The sequence below is a fragment of the Eptatretus burgeri genome, chromosome 12 (genome assembly GCF_056783735.1).
Source record: "Eptatretus burgeri isolate ZD-2024b chromosome 12, Ebu_testis_v1, whole genome shotgun sequence".
In the NCBI taxonomy this organism is placed as follows: Eukaryota; Metazoa; Chordata; class Myxini; order Myxiniformes; family Myxinidae; genus Eptatretus; species Eptatretus burgeri.
In genome coordinates this window covers 45,472,272-45,490,059 of record NC_140972.1, presented here as the reverse complement: position 1 = coordinate 45,490,059, position 17,788 = coordinate 45,472,272, and the positions used below count along the sequence as shown (strand labels likewise).

The 17,788-nt window shown below is 44.0% G+C and overlaps 1 protein-coding gene across 9 annotated transcripts in view; it reads right to left on the bottom strand.

The window, feature by feature from the left end:
- The window catches only part of LOC147015528 (integrator complex subunit 14-like), a 183,327-nt gene that overhangs the window by 108,179 nt on the left and 57,360 nt on the right, over positions 1 to 17,788 (bottom strand). The window lies entirely within an intron of this gene.

Sequence of the window (17,788 nt, the reverse complement as noted above, 5' to 3'; positions counted from 1 at the left end):
GGACCTGTAGCGCCAAAATGCCACGTGGGACTCTGAGGGGGGCAATGCCGGAAAGGGCAACCCCCAGCGTTCATAGGGAGCAGGTAGACTCGGAGACAGCCTCAGGGCCCGGGGGTGCCGTAGTGTGAGTTCGGCAGAGGGTAAATCCCTGCCAAGTGAGCCACGCTGCCCAGCCATGAAATTGTGCAAGGGCGCGAGTGAAAACTTGAGGGCTCGGCCCAAATTTTTAATGGACACCAACACAGGTGATGGGAATCATGGTTTTTAGAACCTCTAGCTTAAAGTGACAGGCGTTTTGAAAGCCCCAGGGTAGCTTAAAGTTAATAAGTGCTAGGATAGTCAGGAGATGTACCCCTTCGCACCATCCATCCCTTCGCTCTCTGTAGGCCGCTGGACCCACCATGGTAAGATAGCTGAATTATGTGGGAGGCCATGCAGAGGCTTTATTGGGCCTCGAGACAGGACGCTAGCCTCTTCCTTCTTCCCCTCCACAAAAGATTTTAGGGGTTGGTAGTAGGTTAGGTTGACAGGATAGGTTAGCCGGACAAAGACAGAAAGGGGGTTAGGTAGACGAAATTATAAGAAAAATGAAATAAAATAAAAAGGGGTCGAAATTTGTTTTGTTGTTGCAAATTAAGGGAGTGGGTCTGGACAAAGGCGATAGGTTGGGGGGAGACAGTAGGGTAGGTCTGATCCCGTTTTCGGAGCTGCCAGCACCACCGCACTCCCTCCACACAACCTGACGGGACCAGACCAGACGCCGGCCAGCTTCACATGCCGGCCTGCTTGTGCTGCAGTTGCTGGTCCGCACTTGCCTTGCCATGCCTTGTTTGCCTGCCTCTGCCATGACACCATGCCTGCTGCCCCTGTTTGCATTGCCAGTGTGTCACCATCTTGACCATGTGTGCCAGGACCATCGAGTGTGTTTTGAAAGGAGTGGCGTGCAGGCAGCCACATCAATGGGACTGCATTGAGCAGCCCATGCATTCATTTGTGTTGCATTCATCTCCATTTCCATCCATTCTCCTGTGCCAGAGATTGCGTTTGAACCGCAGAGCTTTTGACTTTGCAATGACTTTTTCCCCAGAGATCACAGGTTCTGGGCCATGGTTAGTGTAAATAGATAAGGTAAAATTGTAAATATTTTGCAACCCACCTGCAGTTTGTGTTAGCGCCGGCAATTTATTTCAGTTGTCCAAGTGAGTCTGATAGTTTAGTTATGCAGCGCATTAGGTTATGTATTTTTGGGACACGTATAAAAAAGTCGCACTCAGGGATCCGGAGGTATAATGTGCGAGGGGAAAACTTACACATGCTGGTCACATGAAAATTTGACGACTCGGGACGAGTCTGTAAAAAGGGGAGGGATAATGTTACGAATCTGGAAGCCATGAGCACTCAACATAGAGGTCCTATAGAATAGTTATATCGGTAAGTATGTGTTTCTAGTTCGGGTCCTGTCCCTCGTTTAATGGGAATTAAATGTTCATGCGCTGCGGAGTTATTTTGATAGTAAGGGTTTTCTTTTATTTTTACATCAACAAAAACTACTACGACATCGGCCTTCGCTTCCTTCCAGCATCCTCCACCGGCACCATTGCACACATGCGTACGTCAGCATAGACCACACAGGACCATATTCCTCTCCTTGTTTGAGGGGCGGTCGGCCGCGATGGCCATCACGCCCCCCCCCCTGGTCCAATCAGCGGACTTGGCACCCCTGTCGGCCAATAAGCGACGAGCAGATCAGAGCCGGGGGCAGTCCTTTGCAAGGGGGCGGAGCCGCGACACACGGTCCGTCCAATGAGAACAGGCCAAGCGTGAGCGGACCATGCCTGAGAAGGACGACAAAGGAACGAAGAACAAATAATTGCGCCCTGTCTGCAAAAAGCGCTGTTTTGGTTCTCTTTCTGCTCGAGCACTGGGTTTTAGTTCTCTTTCCATAGAGCGCTGGTTTTTGGTTCTCTGATCTGCTCGATGTGTGGTCTGGTCCCTCTCGCTGGCGCTGGTTGTCTGGTCTGCTCGACGCTGGTCTGGCCTCATCTCATCGCTGGTCCGTGTCTGGCTGCCCTGGTCCGTCTTCTGGCGACCAGAGCTCCGGGAGGTGTGGACGTCGAGCCGCGTGAACGTGGCCAGGTAGCCAGCCACGTTCTCGTCCCTCAGCTCGACTTCCCTCCGAGCTGAAGGAATAATAAAGACCTCGAGGTCCATCTCTCTTTCTGGGTATTTGTGTGTGCATGTGTGTGTCCTTGGGCCCTGTCTTTCAGTAAAACTGTTAAGTACCTTGTACATTATTTGCATCCTTTATAGTCTTTTTAACTCTGCCCTTTATGTGTTCCCCTCCCACACTATTGTAAATAAATATCCATTTGTTGAATGTTTCAGTTCGTTTCTGTCCTTTCCTTCATTGGCTTAGCACGGTGCGTGTTGGGAGGATTAAAAAGGCTGTTGCTGCTGTAGTGGTGCATTTAGACCAACGGGACCTCGGTAACCATCCGCTCGGGTTACGCACGGGTCGAGCACGGTTACGGCTCGTCCCGTTCAAGCTCCGTCTAGGGTGTGATTACTCGGTAGTTCGCCACATGGGCCTCCAGGTATTTTGAAATTTGGCAAATAACCCTGTGCCCATGCGGTTGATTTATTGACGATTCACGGTCCTGTAAGGCAATGGTCCTCAACCTGGGGGGCGCGAGATTGTTTTCAGGGGTTGCGGGATGGTTGTCAAAACAAATAAACAAACAAATATATCATAAAGAAATTCATAAATATTTTTTGAAAATGATTTTTCAATTAAATCTCCCATACCAATGTTATAATGTAGTCATAATGAAACAGATTTGAGCAGCAAGTGAAATGAGAGAGACAGAGAGACACAGAGAGACACACAGGCACAGTCGCAGGTGCTGAAAGTCAATGTTAGTGCAAGCTAACTACTGCAACGTGGCTGAATATGGATTGGTGGCTTGTCAAAAAACGTCTGCCAGCTCAAGATGCGGACCAAGACGACACGTGAAGGTGGGCCAACTGTTACAAGTTCAACTGAAAAACGTAAGGCGCCGGTGGCAGATTTGGCCTCCAACAAGCGTCGGAAATATCAGACTGACTTTCTGCAGTACGGATTCACATGTCTAGCCAAAAATGAAGTGGAATATCCACAGTGTGTTCTGTGTTCAGAAGTGCTTGCTCACGAAAGCTTGAAATCAGTGAAATTGAAGAGACATTTCCAAACCAAACACCCATCCTACATTGACAAATCATTAGATTTTTTTTCGTCATAAGGAGGGAGAACCACAGAGCCAAAAGACGACTGTACGTGCGCACTCTACAATCCCTGTCAAAGCTCTGTTGGCTTCATATGAAGTGGCATACCTGGTTGCTCATTCCAAAACGCCCCATACTATTGCAGAGAGCCTGAAACGCTCAGCAGCGATTGCAATGACCAGAGCTATGCATGGTGAAAAAATAGCGAGCGCACTTGAGACTATTCCACTGTCTAATGACACAATGGTGAGGCGCATTGGTGAAATGGCCAACGACATTAAAGAGCAGCTCATTGACCGAGTGAAGAAAAGTGGAAGATTTTCCCTCCAAATTGACGAAACAACGGATGTTTCCAGTGATGCACAGTTGCTTGTTTTTGCAAGATACAGCTACGAGGGGAAAATATACGAGGCTATGTTGTTTTGCTCGACACTTGAAGGAACTTGCACTGGTCGTGACATTTTTAACAAACTGGACAGTAAAATGCGCGAGGAGGGGCTAAGTTGGGAAAATTGCATCTCTGTGTGTACAGATGGAGCTGGCACCATGCACGGGACAAGAAGGGGACTGAAAGCTAAAGGCCCGGTCACACCTTGACGTTTTAACCAACGTATGCCGATTTTTTTGAATTTTTTTTCTAAAACGCTGGCACACGTTGAATACGTTATGGGTAAGTTTTGATAACATTGAGAGCACGCTGAAAAACACTGCCATACGTCGTTGTACGTTGGCTTTAAACGTTGTACTTTTTGGATGTCCTCAAATTTTTTCATGCTTGAAATTTCACGACGTATGCCGGCGTATGACTCACACGTTCCGCTACGCTGGCCACAAGTTGTATGCACGGTCTGCGATCGTTGACAGACGTCAACACATGCTACTTGTAAGTTAATCATAAGTTGAGACATGCCGAGGTAATGTTTAGCGTACCGGAAACTTATTTCTAACCTATGATTAACGTGTTGTTGGCACGTTACGCGATCGTTGCCACACATCGACAGACGTTACTTTTAAGTTACTCATAGGCTGAAAGACGTCGGTATAATGGATCGTCCTTGCGTCAGCGTCCACGGCCACGGCCAGGACACTTATTTGCAGCATTCTTCAAACTTTTCTTCAGCATGACTAGGATGTTCACACTTCGATGTCTAGCTTGGCTATGATTCCAATTGTCCATCGGCAGCGTCTATTTAAAATAGTCGAGTTTGAGCGTTTTAACACGTTCAGAAGAAACGCTTCAAATTTCCAAACCCCAGCGTCAAAAAACAAAGGCGAGTGACAGCAATTTAAATCGTTCATTGTAAACAATGAAAATAGTTGAGTGGTACCGTTTAAAAGTCGTTGAGTGTAAAAAAAATCCAATTGTTGAGCGCAAGCGTGTACTTTCAATAGTGGGGTTTGAGCGATTTAGCACGTTCAATAGAAACGATTAAAATTTCCGAGCGCCAGCGTCAAAAAACAAAGGCGAGTGACAGCAATTTAAATCGTTCATTGTAAACAATGAAACTAGCTGAGTGGTACCGTTTAAAAATCGTTGAGTGGAAAAAAAATCCAATTGTTGAGCGCAAGCGTCTACTTTCAATAGTGGAGATGCAGCCATTTAAATCGTTGAGTTTATCATTTAAATCGTTAAATCGTTAAACGCAAGGACGATCCATCATAACCCACACCCTCCCCCTCACACTCACCTAAATACTGCCAACATGAACAAACTACTACTAATACTAATACTGATACTGATACTGTTACTGCTGACATGGACATCGACTCAAAAAGGACTCGAAAACACTGTTGGGTTCCCCTTTTATGAGCAGCATTTTTATATACCAATTCCCAAAACCGCTGGGAACACGTCTTTATATGGCAGTTGTAAGCTAGAAACATGTTCATTTATTTTTTTTTTGTCGACCGGAAGACGTCATTGGAATACGTCGACATACGTCGATGTGTGTTGGGACTACGTAAAGAATTGGTTCAAAGCAGGTCAAACATAAGTTAGAAATAAGTTTCGCGTAAAAAAGACATTACCGCGACGTGTTTCGACTTATGAGTAGCTTATAAGTAGCCTTTGTGGACGTGTGCAAGCGTCCACATATCGTGTGTAAAACTTATCCCCATTGCATGCGGAACATGTGTCATACGCCGAGTACGTCGTAAAATTTTGAACATGTTTAAAATTTCTTGACGTACTCTACTTACTACGACGTATGATAGCGTACTTTAGCATTCGACTCATGTATACCAAACTTACTCATACCATATTTGACGTGCCCCAACGTTTTAGACACATTTTTCTTAGGTCGGCATACGCTGGCAAGATCGCCAAGGTGTGACCGCGATGTTGACACTTCCATTTCTACGGCAGTTATGATTCGAATCGTTGTGCGTCAGCCTTTTAATAGGCTACGTCACGACATCGTCGGCGATGCGTGCAACGCGCTATGCCTAAGTTAGACTATCGTTGGGCATCGGTTGTGTAGGCTGACAACAGGTTCAGCATTCGTTGGTATAAGTTATCTATAACACAACGAAACGTTCTGTGTCCGTTACCAATGCGTTATACATAAGACCAAGTCGCTATGAATACGTCCGAATCTTTAAAAAAAAACATCAAAAGTTCAACGTAAGCCAGCGTTTTACATACATTTTAATACGTTGCCATCGCTGGCTAAAACGTCAAGGTGTGACCGGGCCTTAACGTTTTGGAAGTGGTGATGCATGTCAAATTCACTCATTGCATTATTCACAGAGAGGCCCTCACCAGCAAGAACCTCGAGCCACAACTCCGCAATGTTCTCCAAACAGCAATTAAAGTGGTGAACTTCATCAAATCCTGTCCGGTGAATACCAGACTGTTTGCCACACTCTGCCAGGAAATGGGATCGGAACACGAATCTCTACTATTTCACACAGAGGTCAGATGGCTATCACGGGGGAAAGTTTTAACCAGACTGTTTGAACTGCATGAGGAGGTTCGCATTTTCCTCTCAGATTGTGGCTCCCCCCTCGCTGACCACCTGACCGACCCCACATGGGTTACTGGCCTTGCATATCTGGCAGGCATATTTGATAAACTGAACATCTAAACTTGTCTCTCCAAGGCCCAAACACCAATGTCCTCACGCTTTCTGACAAGGTTACAGCGTTTACAAAGAAGCTTGAGCGGTGGGCAGCGTGAGTCGAAGAAGGCAGTGTGGAAATGTTCCCTGAGCTCGAGGACTTCATGGACAAATTTGACATAAGCATCCAAACAATAAAAGGACTTATTGCTACTCACCTCAGAAGCCTGCTTGGCCACTTCAATTGGTACTTCCCAAAAGACGACACCTCAGAGAGAAACGACTGGATACGCCAGCATTTCATCACCTCATCTGCCCGACACCTGTCACCGGAGCTTGAGGATGCGCTCTTGGACCTCTCCTCTGACCGCACATTAAAGACCGCTTTTGCCTCATCCACACTGGAGGAATTCTGGCTGTCAGTGGCCGCAGAATACCCAGGACTATCAAAGGCTGCAATTGATATACTTATTCCATTTGGATCTACATACCTTTGTGAGAAGACCTTTTCCTCACTGACATTTATCAAGAACAAATACAGATCATGGCTCATTGGAGTTGAGGATGATCTTCCTGTTGCAGTCTCCAGCTTAAAACCAAGAATACAGCTGCTTTGTTCAAAGAAACAGGCCCAGCCATCCCACTAAAATGAGTAAGTGAATACTATCTGACAATACAAGCCTGTGCCTTTACAGATGTAACTGTTAAAAAAAGAATTATTGTGTGTCATTGTGTTCAATTATTGTGAGTCAGTATTATCTGAATTATTGTGAGTCAGTATTATCTGAATTATTGTGTTCAATTAGTGTGTCCTATTATTGTGTTCAATTATTGTGAGTCAGTATTATCTGAATTATTGTGTTCAATCTGAAAAAAAATGAAACTGAAAACCCATTGAGAATCGTTGTTATAAAGGGGAAAATACAAAATGAGATGAATGATAATCGGCTACAAGCCTACAACAGGCATAACTGTTATAGGAACTGTGAATGAACTGAGAATAATAAGCCTGTAGGGACACTGAAAGGTAATTGCACTGTGCTTAAAGCTGTTTTTCAGGCCCAGCTATATGAGAATGAATGATAATAGCCTATTGCCAGCAGCTTGGAAAGCAGTCCTGTTGCCTCCTTCACAATGAGTTGTGCTGTCGGATCTTGAATAAAATTTAAAACTGTACTTAAAGCCAAATTGATTTAGTTTTTGTTTTGTTGTTTTGTTTTTAGGATATTTTTGGTCAGTAATGCAAGGTTTGTGTACGTCTGGTAGCTGTCATGTGTGATAGTAACCTCTGTCTGCAGCAGAGGGTCGTTCAATCTTCCAGTCTGTGTCCCATGCATAAATAGGCTACATACCGCTCTTTGCGATTACAGAAGCCTTTTTTTATGAATGTGGCTGGCTGTTTTTACTGTGTTATACATCAGAGTGTAAATAATTAATTTGTGATGCTAGTTTAGTTTAGTTCTGTAGTTTTAACAGCTGGCAGTACCTAGGCGTTGACCAATGTGCTCCAGGCACTGTGGATTTTTTTATGCGCTCCGTGACGTCACTGCAGTGTGTTTCAAGTGTGAGTCGGGAGGGGGTTCGCGAACCCCAACTTAAATTTTTGGGGGGGTCGCAGCTCCAAAAGGTTGAGAACCACTGCTGTGAGGGACCCGTATCTTCAGAGTTATCCGAGGGTGACGATCTGAATTCCGGGTGTTCGGTGGAGCCGACTCTACTGCTCCACCTCGCGGTCGTTCTCGTCGCCGATACCCAGCCCACAACAATATATCTCCTCCCACACGGGGAGGGGCCTTGGCAAGAATAATCTCGCTGTCCGTTCCTCATTGGCCCATGGCCGCACCCCACTAGGGCGGAGCCGTGGCCTCTGTTCGGAGACCCCACATTCTCCACGTGGCTCGAATAGTAAGAGTATCCATGTTGCGTTGGTGCAAGAGTTAAAACGTTTGTGGAAGGAGCGTTGGTGGGAGCGGCAAGGAACGGCTGCAAGACCCTGCCCTGACAAGTCAGAGTGCTTGTCGACAGCGGGTGGGTCGTGGATCGTGATGGGGGATGGTCATGCAGATGGGATGTTTTATTCGATGGCTCGTTGGATTTAATAACCTAACTAAAGATGTCACAATGCACACATTTAATCCTCCCGCTAAACAAAAGGACGGGGTCCTGACTACGCACGTACTTACCGGCATAACTAACTTTGGGACATGAATGTTGAGTGCGCATGGTTTCCAGATTCGTAACAATACTTTCTGAAAGCACTGTACGTGGCGGCACTTTATTATTACTTTTTCTCTGGAACCACTTGTCGGATTGGCACGAAATTTTCACCATATGTGCGACTACTCATGTAGAATGTTTGAATGATGATTATGACATCATATTGTTACGGCCTCGGGTACCGAGAGTCCGAGACACCAGCTTGTCACTCCGGGGGATTAATCCCCTGTTGTCCTCGGTACAGCCGGACCTGCGGCCACCGCTCACAATTAGTGTTGTGGGACGATGGGTTGTTTTAGAACCACGAACGCCACCCAGCTAACCACGAGTTCCAGTGTCCACCGTCTAATTATTCCGTTTAACTAGAGGTCATGTGGTTACCTGAGCGGGGAGCGCACCCTCGGCAAAGCACCAATGTTATCTCGATTAGATTTTAATTAGGGCGGTTAAGCGTTTTAACCGCTGGTGCATGCCGACTATTTTTGGTCAAATCTGTGGTAATTACCTCCCAGTCTATCTTGGTTCAGACAGTGCTAGACCAATGGAAGGAAAGGACAAACATGGACAGGTTGGAAATCGACAAATGATTTATTAATAATAAAATAAAATAATTTTTTTTCCCCTTTTTCTGAGGTAAATAAAGAATAAATTTCAAAGCAAAATCAATCAAAAATACCAGGAAAGAGACAAAGATCAGATGCTTATTGGGGGTTGACTTACAGCTAAACACAGACATGGGTACCCAACAGATCATTCGGGGGGGGGGGGGTGGGGGGGGGGAAATCGTCTCGCTCACCAGAAAGTAGTCGTCCGTGAAGTGAAAACGTCCTGAAATATGTGCGTGCGTGCCACGTCCGTCGCCAGCACCCAGCCTTGCCGTGAATCCTCTCGCGAACAGCCTTGAACGCCAGTCGACGTCTGGAGGGCACCGAGATCGTCTGTCGTGGGTTTAGACCCTGGTGTTGTTGGTGACCGACCCGTGCCTCACTTGTTGGCGGCGCTGCCCACACCCACACATGCACCACACGCTCACTTCCTTCTCCTCTTTTGTGCGCTTACACCCACTTCTTGCTCGCTTCTCAAGCTTACGTCTCGTTCTCTTCTCCCTCCCTGGCTTTCTTTCGCCCTGCTTTCTTTCACCTCGCTTTTTCGCCTCCGCTTTTTCACCCCACTTTTTCCTCTCCCCTCAGAATGGACCTCCATTCGTTTTATATCTGTGGGCCGTCGAGGCGGTGCAGTGTCCGCGGCCGTCCCCAAGCTCACCCCGCCCCACTTTCGCAAGTTTACCATGATGACCCGTGCGCTCTCAAAAAAGGCGGGCGTCGGAGCTTGCAAAAGAACGTTGCTGAGGAAAAATGAGGGCGGGCTTCAGAGCTCGGGAAAGAGCGTTGCTGAGGAAAAATGAGGGTGGGCTTCAGAGCTCACGAAAGAACGTTGCTGAGGAAATATAAGGGTGGGCTTCAGAGCTCGTGAAAGAAATGTGTGAAAACATGTCTGTCGTAAAGAAAAAAAGCTTCCTGTAAGAGAGGAAGGCATCACATTTAACGCATCACATCACATTCTCAACACATCACATTTAAGATCCCATTAGACATGGGGATGGGGCTAATCTGAACATGCATTTAAGGAAATAACTGTTTGAGGACCTGGATGTGTGGATGCATTCATCAGAACGGATTCTGAAATCCGCAACAATGTAACGTGGGGTGGCAGACATGTTGGAAAAAAGGAGAGACATTGGATCTCTTTCTCTGAAATCGCTCCATGGGAAAAATTGAAACTTGGTACCTTTCAAGTACTTTACTCCCCATGGGGAATGTGTTTTTTTATGATGTCATAGGTGCCTTCGTTGTTAAGTCATAATTGCACACATAGAATGCTACATCCGATCAGTATGAAAAATTGAGGGTTATCCAAGGATAAATTGGTCAACAGAAATTTTGAGAGAGAGCCTGTACATGAGGAACAAAACGTGCCCACCTATGGGTATGACATTGTAGGTCACAATGTTTGGCAGCCATATTGGATTTACCTTAAAACCTTTTTATAATGTTCTTCTCCAGAATGGCTGGACAGATTAAGGGGAAATTCACACACATATTCTCCAAGCCTTGGGGATACCAGTGTGTTCATGAATAATTGATAGGTCATATGGTTTAGCAGCTATATTGGATTGAAGGAAAATAGTTTGTAAATTCTCTCTCTTGAACCACTGCACCAATCTAAATGTAACTGCAAAATTATGATCTTGTAGTGATGGGGATTATAGCCTGGTGTTGGCTTAGTGGTTAGGGTGGTGGCTTGGGACCCTAGGGTCCTGAGTTCAAGCCCCGTTGGCCGCTGAATGAATACTCCAGGGGGTTGACTCAGCCTGTCATCCTTCTGAGGTCGGCAAAATGAGTACATGTGTGTACTGGTAGATGGGCACTGCATCAGTGACACAGTCGCGCTTCCAAGAAATGATTGTTACCCCAGCAGCTAAACTGCCATATGTTGTGTTCGTCTTTCGGCTGCTCCCGTTAGGGGTCGCCACAGAGGATCATCCGTTATGATCCGCATACTGATTTGGCATAGGTTTTACGCCGGATGCCCTTCCTGACGCAACCCTGGTCGCCTCTTACGACACAGGGATAAGGATTGGGTTTCGCCATGATTTCGGGCTGCCCTACACCCTCTCATAGCACGGCCCAGCACGGAGCTCCCGTCCTCAAGCGATCCTCCAACCCAAGCCTCCGAGTAGCCGGATTACAGGCGCACACCACTACGCCCGGTCTAAACTGCCATATGCAAGAAGAAGAAGAAGAAGAAGAAGAAGAAGAAGAAGAAGAAGAAGAAGAAGAAGAAGAAGAAGAAGAAGAAGAAGAAGAAGAAGAAGAAGAAGAAGATGGGGATTATGTGTTTTAAATTTCAACCTGATTGGCCACATGGTCTGGTAGCCAGAATATATATTTTTTATTGAATCTACGTTCCTTTTGAAAAATCTTTTGAATAAGGCTCACTTGGCTGCGCATAGATGGGATTGACGATAGGAGTAGCAGTTGAAACCCAAGTCCTATCCAGGTTCCCCCTGATGACTTCATCTTTGCTTTTTGCTTGTTCAGGTTCCTTCTGACGACTCCAATGCAGTACCTATTTTATTAGGTCTTCCATTTGATTTGAATCTAATTTTTTTAATTGCAGATTTTCTGCCAGAAGAGTTGGCTCGCACCAAGTCCTTCTCAAGACTGCACGGGGTAAGTACTCTATGAATACCATCTAGTTGTTGTTATGCCTCTGCTTATGAAGGCATAATGTTTATGGGTTGTCCTTCCATCCGTGCGTCCGTCCGTGCATCCGTCCATCATATATTTTCATGACTGCGCTAACTTAACAGCCGAAGGGATTCAAGTCAAACTTGGTACAATTATGTATGATGATGCAAAGATGACTTGATTCGATTATTGGGTTAAGACGTCAAAGGTCAGAGGTCTTGTTGGGTAAAAATTGTTACCGTGCTCACTTGTGAACCAGTAATGGGATTTTGACCAAACTTGGTATAAGTACATATTATGATGCAAATATGAACCGATTAGATTTCAGCATGAAGATGTCAAAGGTCAAATTTCAGAGGCCATGTCAGGTAAAACTGTGACACGAGAACAGCTGAAAGGATTTAAATCAAACTTGGTTCAAATATGTATTCCATCCATCCATCCATCCATCCATCCATCGAGACCATACTATGTGCAGAGCGTTGGTGCTGCCTAAGCAGTCTCCTTGGCTATTGCCCTTGCGCACAATCCTGGACAGGTTGCCACTCCGACACAGTATACCAGCAAGCTGGCACTCATTTTGCCAACCTCGGAAGGATGACAGGCAGTCAACCCCACCTGGTATTATTTCAACAGCAAAGTGGGATTTGAACTCAGGATCCTAGGATTTCAAGCCCACCACCCTCACCATGAAGAGTATGTATTATGATGTTATAATGTGGGCAGAGGCATATCGGCTGATGATGTGATGTCGAAGAGTGCCATTGTAGTTGTTTGTTTGTTTTACTATCTTTCCTCCAGTCTTGGTCTCTCTTCTCTCTCAGCTCTCGACACTCTCCATCCTCCAGGACACAGGTTCTTCCAATAAAAACCCTTCCTGGTTAAACTCCTGGAAGCTTACCACCCACCTTCAGTCTTTTGTGCCTGCTCTTGCTCTTATCTCCCATTTGTGGAACTACCTTCTGAAGGGGTTTCAATCCTCCCTCTAGGCTTGGGCTTCAAACAGGTGGTGCACCACCATATGATTTCATTCCCCATCCCTACTCATATTTTCTACTACCATTAACCCTATGTATCCCAACCTCTCTTTCTTGCAGGTTACTGTGTTTATACCCTTCCTCTCTTTCTCTCTCCTCTTTTCCTATTCCTTCATTCCTTGCTTGTTGTGCCCACCTGTGGCCCACCCCACTGTCAGTACATGCCCTTTTCCCTTTGTTCACATCACCTCGACTTTTTTACAAAATTTTTTTAACAGTATTGAAGGAAGAGCGAAATTTGGACAGCCAGAAGATCTGACTAAAAATTGATGGGACAAAGATTTTTTTCAATCATGTTCAACCACGAAGCAATAAATAGCACAAAATTTTAATTGATAGTTTCAAAATTAAACAAACCAATGATTACACTTTTTACAAAACCAATGGAGAGAGACATGGAGAGAGATAGAGAGAAGGATGGGAAGCATTTGGAATTAAATTAAAGAACATTATGAAAAGCAAGCTGCCTATGTGTCTGAATATAAAAAAAGTTTACAATCCATGCGCATGTAATTCCAGCAATGACCTTTTTGGCAGTGAAATGTGGTGTCCAACAAAGATCGAGTGACAATTTATTACGACACAAAAAGCCTTGAAAAGATGTCTTCACATAAGAGACACAAAGAAATGCTAATGGATCAGTTAGAAAACCAAATTTGATGACATAATGGCTACAACAAAAGAGTGAAACAAAAATGGGCTGACACAGCAAAAAGAATGGACAACAACAATTAACCGAGAGAATTCTTGTAACCGAGAGAAGGACGTGGAAGAAGAAAAGGATGATCCAAGATTAGATGGAAAGATGAAATTGATGACAAAATTCATGACAGAACAATGGCTTTGAATTGCACGAAATACAAAAGAATGGACCATGTTGAGGAAGACTTTCAACCTGAAGTCAAATTAAATAAACTTTTCAAGTCAAATTATATTAGGCCACTGAATTTCTGATCAACGATCTGAAGAACATTTTTCCAAAAGATTGTAATCACTATTTGCATAATCAATTTGTTAGTATGTTCTTCAATGTTGAGGTTAATATTGAGTTTAATAGGTATGTGACTTCCTCTGCCACCGAAGATGGACAAAGGTTGTGTTTTGACATATGTTTATTTGTCTGACTGTCTGTGAACAGGATATCTCAAAAGGTTATGGATGGATTCGAACAAAACTTTGTGGACAGGTTGTGTGTTTGAGAAGGACGAATTGATTCGATTTTGGTGAAGATCTGGATCGAAGTTTTTTTTTTTTTCTTTAAGTGATTCTTCACCATTGGTTGATATGGCCAAAAACGATAGTGTATGTTGCATATTTACCTCCATCACCAAAGGTGAAGAGGTTATGTTTTCACCCCTTTCTGTCTGTTTGTTTGTGTACAAGATCTCAAAAAGTTGTGGACAGATCCAGATTAAATTTTGTGGACAGGTACAACGTGTAACAAGGACGAACTGGTTAGATTTTGGTGAAGATCTGGATCCGACTACTGTAATTTTTAAAGTGATTATTCACTATTGAGAGATAGGGCTAAACCGATATGTAGCACGATATCTCAAAACGATGTGGACGGATTCGGATGAAACTTGGTGGACAGGTTCGATGTTTAAAAAGGACAAACTGATTAGATTTTGGTGAAGATCCGAATCCGGATCCGACGACTAGAAGTTTAAGCGATTCTTCACCATTGAGAGATTAGGCCGAAAAACAATATATTGCAAGATATCTCAAAAAGTTGCAGACGGATTAGGATGAAACTTGGTGGACCAGCTGGGTGTGTGACAAGGAGGAAGTGATTCAAATTTGGTGAAGATCTGGATCCGGATCTGATAATTTTTTCATTGATTCTTCACCATTGAGAGGTCGGGCAAAACCGATATATAACAAGATATCTCAAAATATTGTGGACGGATTTGGATGAAACTTGCTGAACAGGTTGGGTGTGTGACTACAACAAATTGATTAGATTTTGTTAAAGATCCGAATCCGGATCAGACTACTAGAATTTTTTAAAGTGATTCTTCTCAATTTTGAGGCTCAAAAACGATGTATAGCATGATATTTCAAAAATGGATTGGGCCAGATATGTTCTCGTGAATCAGGCATTACGGGGCGGAGGTATGCTCTCTACCGAGTGCCCTTCCAGTTCAAAAATTTAAGACCAGATTTTGACAAAACTAGGCAGATGAGTTGGGATGTGACAAGAACAAGCTGATTTGATTTTGGTTCAGGTCTGCATGCAGATCCGACCTATCCAGTAGGATACAAAACGTAAACTGTTCAGCCTTGCAGTAGTATTATATGCCTTCCACCGAATGCCGTTTTAGTCGATTCATATTTTTAACAAGGACAAATGTGTCCAAGAGCCACGTCCTAAAGGTTTTGTCTTCACCAGAAGAAGAAGAACAGCAACACCAACAACAACTTCCGATATTTTGCCACGTGCCTTGATGGAGCCAATAGCGAGACCTGTCATGGAGGCTCTTCGTTCATGACGAGAAAATAGTGTATTCACGAAATTACAACACATTGAATGGAATAATCTTTAAATAGTAACGTGAACTTTTCGAAACTTTAAAGCAAATGTCAGAATATATTTAAAAGTTCATGATAGACGCTCTCAAAAGGCACCCTCAATGCGAGGATGTGTACAGGTGTTTAGTATTTAAGGAGATCTGGATCCTGTATATAAAAGAGCCACGTCCCAAAGATTTTGGAGGAAGACGAAGAAGACTAGGACGAAGAGGACGAGGAAGAAGAAGAAGACTAGGACGACGAGGACGAGGAGGACGAGGACGAGGACGAAGAAGAAGACGAAGACGACGACGAGGAAGACGAATAAGGTGAAGAAGAAGACTATGAGGAAGAAGAAGACGAAGAAGATGAAGACGAAGACTACGACGACGAATAAGGCGAAGAAGAAGATGATGAGGAAGAGGAAGACTAGGAAGACTACGACGAGGAAGACGAAGACGAAGAGGAAGAAGGCGAAGAGGAAGAAGACGAGGAAGACAAAGACGAAGAAGATGAAGACGAAGAAGATGAAGACGAGGAAGAAGACGAAGAAGAAGAAGAAGACGAAGACGAAGATGGCGAAGAAGAAGACGAAGGAGACGACGAAGAAGACGAAGGAGACGACGAAGAAGACGAAGGAGACGACGAAGACGAAGGAGACGAAGACGACGAAGAAGAAGAAGACTACGAAGAGGAAGATGACGACGGCGAAGGAGAATACGAAGAATACGAAGAAGACGAAGAAGAAGAAGACAACGACGATGAAGAAGAAGAAGAAAAAGACGACAAAGTGGACGAAGAAGACGACGACGAAGAAGGAGACGAAGAAAAAGAAGAAGAGGAAGAAGAAGACTAAGAAGAAGAATGAGACGAAGAAGACGACGAAGAAGACTACGAAGAAGAAGACGACGAAGAGGGAGACGAAGAGCAAGAAGAAGACGATGACGAAGAAGAAAAAGACGACGAGGACGAAGAAGCAGAAAAAGACGACGAAGAAGGAGACGAAGAAGAGGGAGACAAAGAAGAAGAAGACAACGAAGAAGACGAAGCAGACTACGACGAAGAAATCGACGACGACTGCGAAGAAGAATACGAAGACGACGCAGACAGACAAAGAAGAACAAGACGACGACAACGAAGAAGACGACGACGAAGATGACGAAGAAGAAGAAGATGAATAAGTTCTCTTGGAGCCAGCATTCGCTATGCGAGACGTGGCTAAAAATGTAAATATTATAAAGCCTCTCAGAGTGAATTAATAAATAAGGAAGTAAGTAAATAAATAAATAAATAAATAAATAAACAAGCCGGTCGGCGGTGATGGGTCGTCGAGCATGGAAACTATAAGATATAGAGCAAAATGGATGTCATATAGCGGATAGGGAATCACCTTCAGATTATGCATATCAAATCTCATCCAGTTACATCTGGGTCATTCCATATCAAATCATCAAAGAATCTGCCGTCATCTCTCAGATTTTTTAAAACTTTGGGAACCAATTGGGACCCATGAAAAACGGCAAGAACTCAAATATTTTTGCTCACAGCCTCTTAATTAGTGAGATACAGACTAATGAACTTTGGACTAATTAGCACGACGTCGCAAATTCAAATGGCCATATCTCTAAAAGTATAACACCTGGAGAGCTGGTTTTGGTGTCATTTTAAAGGTTTTTTTCATGCCCTATGAATTTGTCTGGGCAACATTTTCCTACCTCCAACCACAAAAAAGTTATCACAAAATATAAACTTCAATCGTGAATCCCCAAAAAATGTTTCCTTCAAATTTCCTCAAATTCATCCCAGAGCTACCTTATAATGTCAAAAAGCTTCCACATAAATTTTGTGATGGGCACTCCAATAGTTTCTGAGATATGAGCAATAATGTACATGTACGTATGGCATATAGGTTCGAAAATCAGCATTTGTAATGTATTATACAATCAATAAGTGAGTTCAAGTACACAGTGTTCACTAACCTGACTTAGGCTTTCAATTTCCTCTTTAATGCAGCAACAGCAGCACTTGTTTCTTCCCCTCAGGCCCAGTTGAAAATGAAAGTATATGATACTTCAAAGCAATTGATGGTCGTTCCCTGTGTTCCCTGTCATGGCTAGGTTAGAATGATTGTATAATACATTACAAATGCTGATTTTCGAACCTATATGCCATACGTACATGTACATTATTGCTCATATCTCAGAAACTATTGGAGTGTCCATCACAAAACTTATGTGGAAGCTTCTTGACATCATAAGGTACCTCTGCGATGAATTTGAGGAAATTTGAAGGATACATTTTTTGGGGATTCACGATTGAAGTTTATATTTTGTGATAACTTTTTTTGTGGTTGGAGGTAGGAAAATGTTGCCCAGACAAATTCATAGGGCATGAAAATACCTTTAAAAGGACACAAAAACCAGCTCTCTAGGTGTTATACTTTTAGAGATAT